Raw genomic sequence first — 13,879 nt, 5'->3', positions numbered from 1 at the left:
TAAGCTAAGATTACTTTTTTATGCTCAATTAGATCTGTTTGATACATATCATTCTTTTAAAAAAATTCCCTGAACCACCGTCGTTTTTTTTTCAGATTTCGAAGGAGAAACAATGTTTAATCAGTTTTTGTTTTGGTCTGACATCAGCACCTATAATTTTTACTAAGCTTTTGAAACACGTGATTTCATATCTAAGGTCACAACATAAGATAATTTGTAGCATCTATTTATATGACATAGTTTTGCAGGTCAATGCCTTTGTGCACGCCTCGGTCTCCTCGTGTTTAGCCTCGCTGTTATACACAATCCTTGATTTCAAGGTCAATTTAAATAAGAGTTCTTGGATGTGACTTATTCATCTATGGTTGTTATGAGACTATGTGTCAGACTCTTGCCCTTCCGTAGGAGACAGCGCAAAAGATCCAAGATCATACTGCTAAATTCTGCCATAGGAAAAAGTTGTCGGTACGAAACCTTCAACAAATAACTGCTCAAAAGATCTAAGATCTTGCCGCTTAATTCCTCATAAGGCAATGGTTGTCGGTTGGAGACCTTCAACAAATAACTATGCAAAAGATCCGAGATCTTGTTGCTAAATTAGCCCAAAGGCGAGGGTTGTTGGTCGAGACCTTCAAAAAATTACAACGCAAAAGATCCGAGATCTTGTTTCTAAATTCCACCAAAGGTAAGGGTTATTGGTTCGAGACCTTCAACAAATAACTGGGTAAATTGGAAGTGTGAGACCAGCGTTTGGCTACTCCCACTCTTTCAGAAGAACCTTCATTTAGATTAATAAAAGGGAAATTTTGATGATCCTTTCAATCTAGAAATACAAATCTCCTCCGAGAGCAAGATGGGTATATTATGATGGGAAGAACTAAGAATAGAATGTACACCCGTGACAATAATTTTAATCTAACGCTGGAAGTTTTTACGGATACTTCCTTACCAGGTTATGGCATTTCATGATCATACGGCTCCTTTGAACAGGGTTGGTGGACAGGGAATGATGGAGATCTTCATATTAACGAGCTTGGAATTTATATGTAGAGAAAGTGTTATTTGTACTTACAGATATTAGTTCATGTGGATAATACAACTACTCTTTTTAAAGAAATGTGATACCAAGGTGAAACGTCTAAACGATATCGCTGTGACAACATGGAAGCGCTTGATGAAAAGAGGAATTTGGGCAGATTTTGTCGGGATTCCTTTAAAAGAGAACACGCAAGTAGATTTTTATCAAAGGATTTTCTTAATATTTGTGAGTTCGAATTGAATGAAGAAGTATTCAACCAAATATCCTCTCGTTTGTTCCAACCCGAAGTGGATTTCTGTTTGTCAAGAGATTCCCACACAAATTCAAATGACGTATCTTGGATGAGAGACGATCAAGCGGAGGCCTTAGATACGTACTCCATCAGGTGGAAGAAGAAGGGTAACTTCTTCCCTCCAGTTCCACTACTTTCGAGAGTCACAAGCAGACGGGAAAAACAAAGTTTGTCCCCAGCAATTCTGATAACTCCCTAGTGAACAGGGGCAAAATGGTTCCTACACTTCCAGGAGGTTTTGAGAGAATCACTATGATTGGGGAGGGGGAGCAAGAAAAATTATCTCGTGTCTAGACACTTAGAACTTCGTACAATTATGGATTTTGATAGCATGGCTGATTTAGAGGGGCCTTTATTAATTCAAGGTTTCGATTCTAAGGCAATTAGTATAATTTTTTCAGATATTCGTTCCTCAAATAGAGGACTTACACATTGGTGTTTTAAATATTTTTATAAGTTTTATTTAGGAGAGGGTTTATCTCCCTTTAACGTGTCAGGGAATTTGGTAATGAACTACTTAGCATCACATCGAACGTCTTCCTATATTGCCCTTGCAACAACGAAAGCGCCTTTAGTAAAGAATCAATTAAGCCCGGAGGTGTTATCATCAGATAATTTGTTGACCAGATTCTTGTAAGGTTCATTCAATTTAAAACCTCCATTACTTAAATATCAAGATACGTGGCATGTTAAAATGCTCCTTAATAAATGTAAAGATTAAGGGTGTCTGAATAGTTTAATCATATGAAATACTGGCAAAAAATACTCTGACTTTAATAGCTTTGGCGAGTATAGCTAGAGCTATTTCTTTAACTTTATTAAGCTGGAGCTAAAGAATATATAGCGATATTCTAGTTTTTCAAGTTTAGACCATATTAGATGTAGAATTAATTTAGCAAGTTTTCCTCAGACGAGAGACGGGATACAGTCAGACATATCATTGAATAAGTCTAGAATTAAAAGATAAATTGATTGGTCCTTCGGATGGCTGTTTCTTGGATTTTCCTAATATAATCAGATGGATATAAAAGTTGCTAATATCGTTAATGTTGCAAATTTTGTCGTTCAGAGTATTCAACCAACTCTTCTTTGGACCCTGATGAAAATAAGTTTAAAGTTTTCATCACGGATAGAGTGTCCTACTATAAAAAAGCGGGCAAAGACCTCAAAAGAAGCTACCCCAATTGAAACATATTATTTGTGTAGCTCATGGACTCCATAACGTGGCTGAACTTACACGTAAAGAATTCCCAAAGACAAACGAGCTCATTTAAGAAATAAAAATGTTTTTGTATGCCGGGCTAAGAAAACGGAACGTTACTACTTCTTACCAAATTCCCTTACATACAGCACCTATCGTCACACGCTAGGGAGCTTGGTTGAAAGCAGTTAATTACTATTTCTATAATTTCGAAGTAATCAGGGAATATTTAAACAACATTAACGAAAAAACACAAACGGTCGTTAAAGCTAAGGAGATTATAAATGATGAGTTTATTTATGAAGAATTGTCGATAATTAATCATAATCTCAACCCAATTACCGAGGGCATTACTGTGTTAGAAAGAACTCGTTAGCTTGACTATTGTCGAACATTTACGCGTTGATATTAAGCTAGAGCCATTCAATACAAAATTTAGTACATTTTTAGATGAAAATCCAGCATACAGCGATTTGTGAGACCTACAAAATTCTAAGGAGACAATTTACAGAAACACACCTATTGTAAATTGTGACTTAAAGATGATTTTCAGCATATTGAGAACCATTCATACAAAAATAAGATTCTGTTTATCAGTAAAAATTGTAAGGAAAAAGCGAATTATAAAATGGAATATTGAAATATTAGATTCGTAAGAGTAAGTATTTTCAAATAACTTTTTTAAGAATAAATTACATTAATTCCTAAATACAGTAATATGGTCAAGAATAACAGCATGAATTATGTCAAAGGTGGTCTTAGCTTCAAATGGCATGCAAATTGTTTGTATAACATCAGTTTCTTTGGATTAAGAATTGGGTATGCTCCATGGATTCCAACTGGTTGAAGTACAAATTATTTAAGATAAGTATAAGTCGTCTTAAATACGGAACATATTATTTTAGTTTTTATTTTCTTAGCTTTACAAATTACTTAGATGACGAAAAATAAGGACTCTACATAGAATTTGAATTATGATATGAAAAAGGCGGATTTTATTTCTAATCATAATTAGTACATTTTTTTCTGTATAAAAATGTCTCATTATTTTTGTATTCAATATATATTTTGAATATTTTTATATTTCACTCTCTGTGTATAGCTACTAATAAAATTTCTTATTAAAATTTTTCGTTATAATTAATCGTTTTTTTATTTGAGTTTTCATTTTCCCCATACTTCTTTAACTTAATGTCACAAATATACGTTATAATACTTTAATTTATAAATTTACTACTAATTAATTTAAAAAAAAACATTTATTGGTACACTACATATAAAATATACAATCAGTACGGGCACATGTAAAAATAACTTTAACTGTTGGTGCCCTCGCAATAGTTTGCCGGATTAGGCATCCTACTGCAGTCCGTCCTGAAGGTGTTCTAGGGATGGTGCATTGTTTAGCCAGGCGATATCAGAATTCATTAAAAAACTGGAGAGGCTGGAGACAGAATGTCTAAATGTACAAGTAATCTACTGCTACGGGTTAAGTGATAATCATAAGTTTTTGACTAATCATTGTATGACATATCATGTTAGCAACTTTTATTAATATTTGTTAATAAATCTATAATACAGAAATTTGGAAGTTTTTTCACGAAGTAAATCAGTATTCCTGAATTTGAAAATTTCAACTACTTTTTATTTTTACCAAGGTACTGTAGTATAGTGGGTGTCGCCACGACTTTAATAATTTGACAGAAGTAAGCATCCCATTTTAATGACGTCACATATGTGTGGACAACGCTGGCCCGTACTTGTATTTTGTTCTAAGATTACAAGGAATCTAACTCATAATGTAAGATTTTCTGCTTGCAAACTGGGCCTTGCACTATATAAAGGAGGAATTACATTTTATTTTCGATACCTTCTAGGTATCGAAAAAAAAATTACTATCTTACATGAACATAATTTATTACTATTAGTTACCTTGGGGTTGTAAGTTTGAACAGCTTCTAAACATTTGGTATTTTTCGAAAAATAACATCATTATCTTAATATTAGGTATAGTTTTATAATACAAAAAAAAGTCCTTATATTAAAGAAACCAATTATATTTTAAAAATATGTGGATATTATTTTTTCTTAACATGAAACGCTAATGTGAAAAAAAAAAAAACTTATTCGGGGGGGGGTATGGGGGTGGGTAATTTCTTATTTATCTTGATATTAAGTTTATCTTGCTAACAGAACTGAAAATGATGCATTGAATAAGCCTCTGTTACCTTGTGGCTTTTACTTTTTCTCTCCATAAAGAGATATATATTTAATTATGGTAAAATTTGAATAATACTCGGAAAATCAAATTTTCTAAAAATTTCTACTTTTATATTGCTTGCAATAGTTTGTAATACAGGCCAATAATAGTTCTACAACTAATAATAGGAAGAATTTTGAACTTTTTACTCGCCTGACAACAATCACAATAACAAAATAGCAGTTGTAGGTCCAAAATAAAACCGAATTAATCAATAAGATAAAAATAAAAGAACAGAGAACTCATAAATATGGAACGCAAATTTTGAGGAATATCATTGACCCTTTTTTATTATTTTCTCAATTAATACTAAAAACATAGTATTATTATATTGCTATATTTTAACTCTTGTCCTCAGTAAAACAACTCTTCCATAGAAAACATTTAATAATTTATTTATTCGTGTTGAGATCCTAGATCTTTGTAAGAATAATATTCCAATAGGGTGACAAGCAATTTGGCTGTTTAGAGAAGGATTCCCGACTCAATAAGTTCGGGAATTTCAATGACATTCTGATATTTTAATATAAGTCTAAAGAAGTTTATTTGTGTGTTATATATTTTGTAAAACATATAATAACTTAACAGCAGATCAGAAGTCACAAGTCACCTTGATATGAAGAGGTACCAGCAAAATGAACAATCTTTCTATTAAAGGAGATGAGATCCACTGAGCGAAACACTTGTTCATTGGATTTTGCCTTAAGAGTCGAGATCCCTTGAGCGGGCCATTACATTGAAGAGAGTTATATCATCCACATCCTTGATAAATTCTCAATTCACGTTGTTATATTAATATTATTTTTTTAATTTTTGAGTGAATACAAAATATGTGACGTCACTCAGCTCAGCCAATCAGAATGCAGACGCTAACCCACACACCTATATTATCCACTATCTTGGTACAATATGTCTCGCTCCCGCTTTTTACACACACTCGCTCCATGCCTGACCCTAGAAATAAAATAGTAAACATTAACTAAGTCTACTGCATTAATGTCATATTTTACTAAAAGCGGAGCTTTACATTTGTCAATAGTCCCTCCCGCTATCCCTTTTACTTAGTTGAAGTTACGGCTATTAGCAAAAAGAGGAGGATGTAAGAGAAATTTCTAAAATAGATGAGGTAGAACGGAATTACAAATGTATCTAGTGGACATAGTTCATATCTCCTATTTTCAATTAGGGTGGATACATTTGAATTCCGAACAGGATTTTGTTTTAAACATGACCTGACTATGCACTATTTCTAGTATTTAGTATACATCAGTGAAGTATTACTAAGATTGTACTAAATTAAATTGAGCTTCAATGATAATTAAAGTACTTTAAAAAAATACATGCTTACTCTTATCATGTTTTTATTCCATTCATTATCATAATTACCACAAATATAAATAATAAAAAATACTATAAAAACTGTATTTGACCCTAATAAATAATATATATAAACAATCTTATTTTCCATATAGTAGATAATCCATATTAATAAAGCAAAATTTATCTCTATGTATAATTGTATTCTTGGAAAAAGGATTTTTTATCTAAAGGCAAGTTACCACAACTATATATATATATATGATTAGACGTGTACACGCACAATAGTTGTGGTAACTCACCTTAAGTGATAACAACGTAGTAATATTAATGAAATCTCGCAGGCCTTTTGCATGTAGCATCGAGCGTGTATATAGGGTGCATTGTATATAGTGCTATCTGATGTACAATGGTCTGCCGTTGTTTAACAACGAACTTTGTTCGCACTCCCAGCAATTTCTTCCTTAATCTTTGACAACAATACTTTTCCTTGGGACTCCATTGATGGGGTAACAAGAAGGCATGGCTTTACCAGTATAAAGTTCCATGAATTTTACAAGATTTGAATGACTATCAATATGGAGGTGTAAATTGCAGGAGACATACATCTTGTTCATATCCGACATAAAATTAAAAGTATCAGGACTTGATTCAATTATATTCTTAGAATATAACTTCAAATTAATATCGTGAAAACAACTTTTACTATGCTGATGAAATTCGAATTCTCTTGAGGTTTGGCTCACAAAATTCTGGAAGCCTTGTCATAAACCTAGACATTTTCTCCTTCATTATCAGAAAAAAAGGAATTAAAATTAATATTTATATATAAAAATTATATAATAAAACTGAATGTTATTTAATGTTAAAGAATTAAATATAATTGTTCTTTTTACATGCATAATATTTTGTTTAAAACATGATATAATTTATAAAAACAAATGTAAGTAATATTGGAATTGTAGGTACAATAAGTCTTAAGGTATCTCCTATTATAAATAAGCTTGCGTCTCTCCCTCGTCAAGACGCAACAGGTTCACTGAAGTGTTTAAGCACTCATTAGGCAAGTATAATTTCTCTCTTTTTTTTATTACTATTATCCTTTAATCCATCTTTATTATATAGCTCCTTCTTTTTTTAGGACCTTTTGACAAAAACCTCTCTTTTTTCAATAATTTAAAGTATTTTTTAAGATTTCTTCTTTTCCAAGAAAAAAAAAGAGAAAAAAGTAGGGTAATTAGTTTGTTCCTTGACAATTGTTAAGCATATTAATATTACATTAAAACACTTAAAATTATTTGCTTACTTATCAATTGTAAATATTGGTGTAAAACACCTATATAAATATATATTTATATTTGTGCTTAATTGGTTTATTCTTATATTGTATTAATTGTTTAGATTTATAATATATTTTATAATTTATTAACTTACCACGATTTAAGATTATTAGAATTATATGTATACTTCTAAATCTCTAGGTTTGTAGTAAAAATGTAAGATTATCTTTTACTATTCTCATTGGTGGTGAAAGGTTTATTCAAAGATGCCTTCACATTAAAATCCATCAATATTGTGTTCAATGCTTCGTTCATGAATGCCGTAGTATTTACAAAGCATTGAAGTCATCAAAAAAATCAGTGTAGTGTTTACTTTTCGTCGTGTATCAGGTTTGTAATTTTATAGTTTAATAACTTAATTTTATTCCATTATTTGTTCAAATATTATAATAATATCAAAGGTTATAGATAATTTGTCGTTATATTTGATTTACAAAATATGTGTACAATTGTCTAATTTAGTGAGATAAATTGTATCAGGAAAGCGATTATGAGGATTCTAAGAGTTCATCAAATATTTGATAAGAAATGAATAGAACCCTTTTTAAACCTAAGATTGAGAGTGACAATATGGATATAAATGATGATATAATCTTTAAATAAAGTAATATTGTAATGCATCATTGAATAATAATAAACATAAAATCCTTAAAAGTATAAAATTAATCATTGCCATTTATATTAACAAGACTGCAAGCTATAAAATTAACTTAATCATTCATTTTTAAATTGCGCATCAATTTTATGAAATTTTTAATCAAATTTCATATATACAAAAATAAACATATCTATCTTCCTCCTCCGTTTTTGCTGCCTGGCAACAGTTTTTGTTTTCTTCTAGCTCTATCTATTATTAAAAATAAAAAGCGAAGGAAAGATTTTTTATTAGCCAGTTAATTCGTCTTGGATAAACACTAATGAAAATTCAATCTGTTCCATAATTTTTTATGTAAAACATGAAAGGAGATTGCACTAGCAAGTTAATTCGTCTTGGAGTCCTGCAATACAAATGAACACTCATTGCCGCAATTCAAATGAGCACTTATGAGAATTCTATTGAAGCATTGGATATTACACAGGATACTAATTTATTTGGAGGTAAAGTAATTTTAAAGTTGTTTTGTAGTTGGTGCATGTATTAAGCGTTCTTCACTTTAGGCAAATTAGTAGTAGGTAAGTTTATTGACATGGTGTTGAACAGGGTTTAATTTACAAAGGTTAATATAATAAACTTTTTATTTGTATCTTGACATTTTCACTTTTACAGTGGTTCACGCGTGAGTGCAAATTTGTTGGGTCATCTCCAAAGCAGGCGTATCTGTGGGAGTATTGCCGTACACAATACCCGTTCAGGAAGAATTCTGAAGAACTTCAACTTTTTTTTTATCAAACCCAGGAGGCCACCACGCAAAAATTTTAACTTGGGTTTGACTGATAAATATATTTGGGTTTTTGGGTGTTTTAATTATTCTCCTGGAATAAATTAGGTACTTTTACATTCGATTTAAATGAACTAACTTAAGTTATATATGACATTATTTATTTGAATTTTTAAATCATTTGGCAGACAAAAACATGGACTATACACCACCAGCATTTTGTGTCAAAATGCCCCCCTATGCGTCCGTGGAACAGGCAGGCTCATACTGGTCTTTTATATACAAAAATAAACTTTTTAAACTTCGTCCTACTTCCCTGTTTTTTGTCTGCCTAGCAACAGTTTTTATTCTTCATTCTACTATTAAAAATTATTAGAAGGGAAGGGGACATTACATTAGCCAGTTAATTTGTCTTGGATTGCTGCAATTCAAATGAAGGACACGTTTACTAAAATCTACTAATTATACTAATTTATATGTTTTCAATATATAATCAATATCATTTTTAAGGACCACTTCCACTACCCTGATATAAATAAAATAATAATTTTTTGATATATATACATTAAAGTTTTATTTGATAATATTTTGACAAATGTCTAGCAAAAAATTATACCAATCTACAATTGTACGTTTAGAAAGGTCGCTTTGGTCTGCAATAGTAGAAACCGTCTACAATAGTAGAAATGCATGCAGTTGATAATTTCCTTTCTGGTTTTTATCTTCTTGTACAATGATTAAATACTGATCATTATAAATAGTATCGAATATTTATAAGTTAAATACATGATCATATAAACAGTGTGTAGTTTTTCCTCCAATATTTTCAAATTATAAATAAGAATATATTTTCCTACAAATCACGAACGATGGAAGGAGTCTAATGGGACTATGATTCCTCTACTAAATTCACGGAAATTATAAGTATAGTAATGACCGTTGGTGTACTTTGAACGATACAGATTATCTTGTTAATAATTATCATGGTAATGTATTTATGTATTGTACGATGAATTTGAATATATTAGGTTGCTGTAGGATTAATATCTAGTTGAGTTTAGGGAAAAAAAGTTCTTTGTATAGAAAGAGAGAAAGAGAAAAAAAAGGGAGAATAATTAGAAAGAGAAAGTGGTGATGGTAGATTTTTGTAAAATATGAATACTAATGATAATTTAATCTATTCAATAAAGCCAAAAAGTGACATTGTACAATAACTTCTAAAAGGAGGACAGTACAGTTCATCCTTTTTCCTTTTTATTTCTACAAAATCCGTTCTAAAGTACACTATTGTCTATAGCTGTTTTTCTTTTCTTTTTATTATAATGTGGTACTGATATCAGTACCTATCAGATATACATATGTGTAAATCCGGTATGTTTTTTAGCTGGTCTGTTAATTTCTAATTGGTAGTATAAAGAACGAATCTTTTTTTTCCTTAGCAGTTGTCATTATTATTTAATTCCTGAGTAGTGAACATCCTTTCCTAAATACATTCAATTATATTCAAAACGTATTTGAACATACTTGTGTGCTCATTAAAGTAGGAGTGTAACCCTGAGGATTTATTGCAGAGATATAATTGTAAGTCCTTGTTGGACTCAGAGTAGAATTGGGGATCGACATCCACGTAATACTAGCAAATGTCATTGTTTATATTCTTTTTTTCCTTCCTCTCTTGTCACAGCTGATTGTAGCTTATCTAATGAAACGTCATGAACACTATATAGTGGACGTCATGAGCACCTGGGTAACAGACTAGAAAATATACACTCCAAGGACTGGCTTAGAAGAAGTTCACGAATATGTTCTTTTTTTAATAAAAATATATTTATACGGCTTTTCAATACAGATTGTATGAGTTAAAATTTATAAATATTTATTCATAATAGGACAATTAGTAATACTAAATAAGCTGCAATATATCACCAATATAATTTACATTAATTATTTCAAAAATAGATGCACAAACCAAAAAAATTAATGTTCATAACTTAAACATTATCCGATTGAAGTTTGCTAACCTTTCTAGATTTGAGTTTCTTTTCAAATGATATTTTTCTACCTTCCTGTCGGATGTTGTCATTGAGTTGAGAAACCAAATGTTTGCCCATCACGTTGAAGAAGATTTGTGAAATTTTGCCCATTTGTGACCTTGATCACACACAGTATTAACTATTACTTCGATTGTAGCTTCTGAGCTCTTACTTGACTCTTTATGGTGGATTTCTTTGATGTAAGCAAAATTAGGGGTTTAATGATGAAATAACTACTAGACGGTTCAGGGGAATGCTGATGTGCTTTTCTTTTGGATGCAGTAATAAATTTTTTTTAAATTGTGTACAGGTTCGAAGATGAGATGAACTTTTCTATAGTTGTTGTGTGGGTGGTTAATTAAAGTCTGGAGCTCACCACCACAAAGAAAATGAGTGAAGAACTTCCTGTTGACTGGGTGGTTATCAACTAATACGGCCAAAACGATGAATCCGATTTGATACAGGGTTTTCATAATTAGAGTATATTTGCAGTAGATAAATTCAGCGTTTAATTTGGTAACTGTATAAGTGCATGTAGTTTCCTCCAACGGGTTTGATCATAAATGTAAGGACCGTTTTAGTTGTTTGGTTGTTCTCGCTGCCCAAGAACTTACCTCTAACAAACTCGACTCTTTTTGCAGAGTAGACTTCATCGATTATAAGATTGACATTACGCTCTCTGCTGTTAAGGTGTTTGATCCTATATATATATATTTAACTATAGATGACAGTAGTCAAGTATCTATGGTAACTACAGTATACATAGTTCTAAGATACTTGGGACATGGAACTGTAAGCCAATTCGAGGGCCTTACTAACATTTTGCCACAGAAGACAAGCATATGGAAGACAAGGTGAAAATCTCCTTGTGTTAGGTTTCTTGAAGAGTAATATTATCTATTCTATGATGAAACACTATTTTAAAGAATGAATTGGCTCCAAGTCTGGGGATGCAAGTAGTTTGTTTAATAAGCCCATGATGATTTCTTAAGTCTCTTCATTATTAAAGAACTCTTTCGATCCTAAATACGCAGCAGTTACTTCAGTTACCGATTTTATTACATTAATCTTAGTGGTAAGACAGTGGGAGACTGAACTATTGCTTAGGGTATAATGCCCATGAAAAATTCGAAAGGTAAAGTTTTCTTAAATTTCGAGGTTAGCCTTAATATCAAGGCCTTCCGTCGCTTCCAGCTTCCTAAGGGTCAATTTGGGGTATTTAATTAATATAAATCCCGACGTAATGTTTCAATTAACAACTTGTTATAAAGCTCGTTAACGGTTAGCGCCTCTTTTTCCGTCAAACATTTTGAGCTCCAAGGCTCCCAGACAATTGTTTTGAGCTGAAGTCGTAGGTCACTAGTGGACAGGGCCGTACGTCAGTATTGCGCTTTGTCCGCTTCAGCGGACCAAAAAAAAACAAAGCCTTACTCAACCGTCCACCAATCATATAGGTATGTAAATATAGATGAATTAAGTCATAATTAATTATTAAAATCTATTATATATATGTAACTTATGACCAACTCATAATAGTACTGAGTCATTATAATAAAATTACATATTTGTAGCACGTCCACCCAAAAGGAAGCTAGATAATTTTTCCTAAAATTGAACATGGAATACATTTTCCAACAAATTATAGTTCATTTAAATGAAAAAATGATTCTGATTAATCCTTTGGAGGCACCACAAATTGTACTTAAAGTAGCCAAAATTCACCGGCACATTTATAGAATTAGTAAATTAATAAATTATATCTATAAGACAATATTGGGGCCAAATTAAGTCAGATAGATAAAACGGAGGTTTTAAACTACAGTTAACACTCTCGGGTATCTCAATTCATCGCAGAAATTTGAATTCAAATCCTGTAATTTACCGTAATATCTTTTTCAAATATTGCCTGTCATTTTATAAATATAAATGATTGAACCTTTGAATATAAAACGCGTTTTACGCTTCCCTGATACATTTCTGATAATTAATAAATCACTGCAATTATTTCAAGAGTACTTTACAGCCAAAAATAAAAAACAAAGACGCGCACAACATTTTTCGTATGGATTTAAAGTACTTCACATTGAGTGGATATTTGAGTTAGATATTACGTTTAACGTTACTGGTTGCAAATGTGAAGTACTTTACAGCCAAAAAAAAAAAAAAAGACGCACACAAAATTTTTCGTATGGAGTACTCTTGAAATATTTAAGAGCGTGAGAATTTGTTTCATTGAATACAAGATAAATTAAATGATTACTGCTTAAAAGGGACATAAATAATAGTTATGTACTTTTTAGAGTGGACTGTTGCAGTAATTTATTAATTCTCAGAAATGTATCACGGGAAGCGGAAAACGAATTTTAACAGAGAGTTGGTGATTTGTTCTATCTGTCAGAAGGAAATACAGAAGGACAACTTTAATGATCACAAAGTTAAACTCCATAAGAATGACCCCAGCTGTAAGTATCAAGTGAAAATTGATCATAAGAAGCAGAAAACATTGAACTTTGCTGTTAAGAAAACTTCCTCTGCTACATCCTCATCCTCAGTCACTGCCTCCTTCTGTCCCGATGACCCTGCTCCAGTTGAGACCTTACTGCCTGAACCAAGATCTGAAAAGTCCGTTTCTGCTGAAGAGAAAGTTACTGCAGACACAGAAAATAATGGCGACTCATCAAATTATCCCAGCGGACGGATTTCTCATGGAATAAGACTTCCTAATCTCGATATCGGACCAATCTTCTCTCCCGAGCAGCTCTCTGTAGTCAACAACAACAATATTCCTTCTGCAGAGGACTCTGAGACTAGCGACAATGTCCAGGGAGGTAAGAAGAGCATGACTGAGGAGATGGAGTTTGTGGACGGAGGCCCAGAGTACCCTGGCGTCTTCACGAGCCAGCTGGGTGACCCAATACTTACCGGGCGGGAGCCAAAGCGGAAGGACATCCAGACCAGAACCAGAGTGGAGACTGAGCGGGAAACTGTGCAAGTTACAAACATACAGTCATCAGATAG

General features: G+C 32.0%; 1 long non-coding RNA gene across 1 annotated transcript; it reads left to right on the top strand.

Moving 5' to 3' along the window:
- The first annotated feature begins 8,343 nt into the window (after positions 1-8,343).
- On the top strand, positions 8,344-9,389 carry LOC139906990 (uncharacterized). Its single transcript, XR_011783270.1, has 2 exons — positions 8,344-8,547; positions 8,717-9,389. It is a non-coding gene; the product is annotated as an uncharacterized lncRNA (long non-coding RNA).
- Positions 9,390-13,879: the final 4,490 nt, after the last annotated feature.

The sequence above is a fragment of the Lepeophtheirus salmonis genome, chromosome 13 (assembly GCF_016086655.4).
Source record: "Lepeophtheirus salmonis chromosome 13, UVic_Lsal_1.4, whole genome shotgun sequence".
Lineage (NCBI taxonomy): Eukaryota > Metazoa > Arthropoda > Copepoda > Siphonostomatoida > Caligidae > Lepeophtheirus > Lepeophtheirus salmonis.
This window is presented reverse-complemented; position numbering and strand designations above follow the sequence as displayed.